Raw genomic sequence first — 5,000 nt, 5'->3', positions numbered from 1 at the left:
TTCTCAATAGGACTGTTTCTAAGGCCACAAGCATCATAAATCAGTTTACCTTTTCTTGCTCGTTATTAATTCAGATTGTATTTTTTTTAACAATATAGCAAGAATAAAAAAAAAAAAACTCTTGAAAACTCTCAATAACTTACACTACAATCCGTGAGAGCGAGAAGGGATCAAGATATGAGCCCAAGTGTCTGGTAATACGATCCCGGAATGGTAAGATGCTGGGTAGTGAGCGTTGTGTATGGTCTGGGCTGTGAGGACGTCGACCACCCCTTATCTGATTTGTCTCGTGTTCAGCGCCTTGGTCAAACATAGTGCTGGTGATGTATAGAAGCGTCTCAGTTGGAATCGAGTGGGGATGCTCAAAACCATGTGGCAAATGGAGAATGAAGCAAGCTGCACAGAATGGTAACGAGTAACATGAATGCCCATGAACCACCACCACGACGCTATTCCGGAGAAGAGTAGATGTTGTCAGCGTGTCTTGTGCAGTGGACTGAAATGTTGGTCTTTTGCTGTGTGTGTGTGTGTGTGTGTGCGCGCGCGATTACCATAAATTAACATGACTAACACCACTCTAACAACACCGGAGAATCCTTTGGCTGCAAACACACTTCGAGATAAACAAGCGACAGCGTGTGTGTGGAGGCAGCGAGGGTTCCGGGGCCCGAGGGAACACGCCCGCCCTACACGTCACCCGCCGCCTGACCTGAACAAGTGATCCACAAGGGACGCCCGAGGTGACACACAGAGGCGGCGACACTAAGCTGCAGACAACGAGGAATACGTGGAGGAAATGTCATGCTTCTACGTGCAAAACTAGGTGTGCAGTAGATAGGGCGTGTGAGGGCGGCCGTCAGGGTACTCACCGTGGCGGTCGAGCGACGCACAAGATGGCCGCCGCTCCCGCCGAAGCGCACAAGAGGGCAAGAAGTCGTGGCGGTGTGTGCGTAGGTACCCCTGGCGTGCGTGCCCAGCTTTCCTGGGGGAGGTGGCGCGGAGGCAAGAGTTCACTGCTGCAGGAGGAAGGAAGCGCCAGGGAACGAGCTGGTGTGGACAGGAGTGCGGTCTGACCCGTGCCGGCGGTCGCGACCCTCCTGACTTATCGGCGCCACAAAACCACCAATCCGCGGCACCCAACCCTTGAGCTGACATTTGATCGGTCAAACTCCAAGTTCCTTCACTCTGTCCCCGGTGGCGCCATTGGCTGACGTGGCACTGTGGGCGGGGCAGAGCAGAAAGCCGGCCTGTGGATTCGTTGATCGGTGGCACTAGGCTGGCACAATTGCTAATCGAGCAGAGCCTTAACCAATAGGCGGCGAGGACGGGAGTCAGGCGACCAATGAGCGGTGGGTTAGGGCCGCGGTCGATGCGTGTGACATATTGATCACGAGTCTCCCCCGCCCCCCGTCGCCCTACCTCCTGCCCCTTCTGGCACATAACAAACGGATTTATTGATATAGTTATGGCGTCACGCCTCCGCTGGTGATATGTGGCGGCGGACCTGCTGGAAGGTTATGCTCCGACCTCGGCATGCTCCTGTTACGCTCCCTCCTCCTAGTGCTCCCTCACTGGCACTCCCCCCATCGCGTGGGCTGCTCCCCGCTCACACCGTCAATTCCACCCTCTTCCCCATGCCTCCACTCCAAAGGCCGCATTCTCAAACGTTTCGGCGTCTTACCTCGACCAGCTTTAACACACTCTAGTGGAAGTCACAGGGGTTTTCAAGGGTGTTTCACGATTCTAGTGACTGTTTAACAAGGATGCTGCATCGTCAATGGGAGAAAGCTGTCTTGAAAGCCCGATTATAATGTCTGTAGTCTGAAAATAAGGGCCCAGCTATATTTTTAATCTCTCACTTCCTTCCTCCCACCCATCCCATGCCTCTCTTCCACTTTCTCCTGCGCACAGCCACCGCCACCGTAGCAGTCTTGAGAACCCGATTATCATGTCTGTAGTCTGAAAATAAGACCCCAGCTATATTTTTCATCTCTCACTTCCCTCCGCCCACCCATCCCGTGCCTCCTTTCCCTTTCTCCTGCGCACAGCCACCGCCACTCCAATCTTCGCAGCCTTTCCGCCTGTGTAGAACCCTTCCTGCATTTTATTTTCTTCCTCCCTTTCCCTTTCCTTCCCTACCTCTATCTCTTTCCTTCGTGTCACCATTCGCGCCTTTTCCTCCTCCTCCCCTCACAGTCAGTCCTCAGTAAGGATCGTGCTCTGAGTAATGACACGGCCACTGCTATACTGCTTGCCAAGGATGTGGTAAATTATGCATGCTCACTCTGAAACCCTTCCTCCTCCTCCTCCTCCTCCTCCTCCTCCTCCTCCTCCTCCTCCTGCTGGTGCTTCATCATACTTTCTTTTATTTTTATTTTTTTCTTTCTTTCTTTCTTTCTTTCTTTCTTTCTTTCTTTCTATCTTTCTTTCTTCCTTCTTCCTCTTCTTGTCGTCGTCGTCTACCTCCTCCTCCTCCTCCTCCTCCTCCTCCCTCCTCCTCCTCCTCCTCCTCCTCCTTTGCCTTTCTCATTGATTATCCACATTTGCTTCTTACGTGTTCCCTTCATTCGTGGTTATGATCTTTTGCTGACCATTCTCTCTCTCTCTCTCTCTCTCCCTCTCTCTCTCTCTCTCTCTCTCTCTCTCTCTCTCTCTCTCTCTCTCTCTCTCTCTCTCTCTCTCTCTCTCTCTCTCTCTCTCTCTCTCTCTCTCTCTCTCTCTCTCTCTCTCTCTCTCTCTCTCTCTCTCTCTTATGACTTGTTTTTTGCAACACATCCCCTTCCTTTGCTTTGTTATTTTGCTTTATTTGCTTTTTTGACTGTTATTTCTTTCCTATTTAATATCCTGTTTCATTTCTTATTTGCCTCTTTATTTTCTTCTGTTCTTTTACTTTCCCCTTTTCATTGCTTCGTTCATTCGCGTCTCCCTTCTGAAAGGAAACTGTACATAAGAGAGAAGGATGAGAGGCAGTGATGGAGAGAAGGAAAAGAAGGAGAACGGTGGGTGGAGGGCAAGGAGGAGCAAGAAGGCGTGGACAAACAGAAGGAAAGAAGAAAGTAAAGTGGAAGAAACAGTGAAGGAGAAGATATAAGTGGAGAAGAAGAGAGAGAGAGGGAAAAAAAAGTGGATAGTGATAAAGAAGAGAATATCAGAAGCTACAAAAGGTAAGGAGGGGAAGACGAAGGAGAATGAAAGGACAATAAAAGGAAGAGTGAGAGGAAAGGAGAGAGGCGATCACAACGAAGGGAGAAAGGAAAGAATGCACTAGGGGAAGGGAAGGAAACGGGGAGGTAGATAGTCATTTGGAGATTGAGTAAGGGGAAAAAAAAATAATGTTTGGAGAGTTAATTGTAAAAATGATGTGAAAAAAAAAAAAGTTATTTAAATGAGCCGAAAAATTATAATGATGCGATCTTTTTTTTTTTCAGTGGCATTCCGTTATGTTTAATTTTCATCAGTTTCATTAATGTATTTCACAAGTTATTCATTGTGAGTAATTCTCTCTCTCTCTCTCTCTCTCTCTCCTCTCTCTCTCCTCTCTCTCTCTCCTCTCTCTCTCTCTCTCTCTCTCTCTCTCTCTCTCTCTCTCTCTCTCTCTCTCTCTCTCTCTCTCTCAAGAAAACACTATTGATTTTCGCCAAGAAGTCCTCTGTCGCGCTTCACTGCTCCCCCAGCCTCCCCCAGCCTCTCCCCATCCTCCCTCCCTCCCTCCCTCCCTCCCTCCCTCCCTGCTGTGTTGTTGGGTGTGGATGGCGGTGTAGTGGTGTGGCGGTATTGTCAATAGGGTCGCTAATGTGTCTACGCTATACTCCTCCTCCCTTCTTTCTCCTCCTCCTCCTCCTCCTCCTCCTTCTCCTTTCTTCTCCTCCTCCTCCTCCTCTTCCTCCTCCTCCTCCTCCTCCTCCTCCTCCTCCTGTTCTTGTTCCTGTATCTAGTTCTCATTTCTCCCTCCTCTTTCGGTTTCTGTTCTCATTTCTTTTCTCTTAACCTTAATTCCTCCTCCTCTTCCTCCTCCTCCTCCGTCAGGAATGAGGTAACACGCTCTCGTCTTAATATTTAAAACTCTCCCTGCACTCATTTGACGCCCTCACCTGCTTCCCCCAGTCGGCACCTCCCTCCCCTCCCTCTTCTCCCCTTCCCTTCCCTTCCCTTCCTTTCCCTTCCCTTACCTTCCCTTCCCTCCCACCCCTCTCCACCCTCCCCTCCCCTCCCTTCCCTACCCAACCATGCAGCAGGTGTACGTACTAGACGCACACAGGTGATCGGTAATTGGCGGCGTGTGTGTGTGTGTGTGTGTGTGTGTGTGTGAGCTGGAAGCCTCTTATCTTGCACCATCATGACGTCCATAAAACACCGCGCCGTCACGTCACGTCATGTCACGTCTGTGGTGATGATTAAGTCAGCGCTGTGACCGACGCACTCTCCCGCCCACCTGATTATCGCGGCACTGAGGACGCTTCTCATACTTGCGGCTCGTATTTTAAAGCACTGTTCTTTCCTAAGGGTTATTTTTAAAGGCCGTAGATAGGTCATGTTCTCCTTTGTATTTTTTTTTTTTTTTCATTGGTGATGCAAAATGCTCGTTTGAACCGTCACGAGAAACAGTCTCTTGAAGCCTCCAGTAGTTTCCAGTAAACGGACTGAAATGTTCGGGAATGTGGCTTCTGTCTTGTGGGGAAGGAGAGATGGGATTTTCTTTTCTCTAGTCCAGAATGTATCGTTAAGGAAGAAAGGAAAGGTGTTTAATGAGGGCGATATACGGCACAATAATATGAAAAGTGATACCGTGTTAATTTCTCTTGTCCAGTGTGTAGGGAGCAAGAAGTGAAAAGTTTGAGCGATACTAAAAAAATGGAAAGAAACTGACATCGTGTTTCTGTGTTTGATGTTTGTCTGTTTGCCATTCACTAGCTGTTGTTGTTTTCTTGTGTGGTTTCCCCTTGTTTTCAATTTTCTGTTTTTATTGTTGTTCCCTGCATATCACACCATCTTTGCCACTT

This window comes from Scylla paramamosain, chromosome 20 (assembly GCF_035594125.1).
Source record: "Scylla paramamosain isolate STU-SP2022 chromosome 20, ASM3559412v1, whole genome shotgun sequence".
In the NCBI taxonomy this organism is placed as follows: domain Eukaryota; kingdom Metazoa; phylum Arthropoda; class Malacostraca; order Decapoda; family Portunidae; genus Scylla; species Scylla paramamosain.
Note: the sequence above shows the minus strand (reverse complement) of the source record.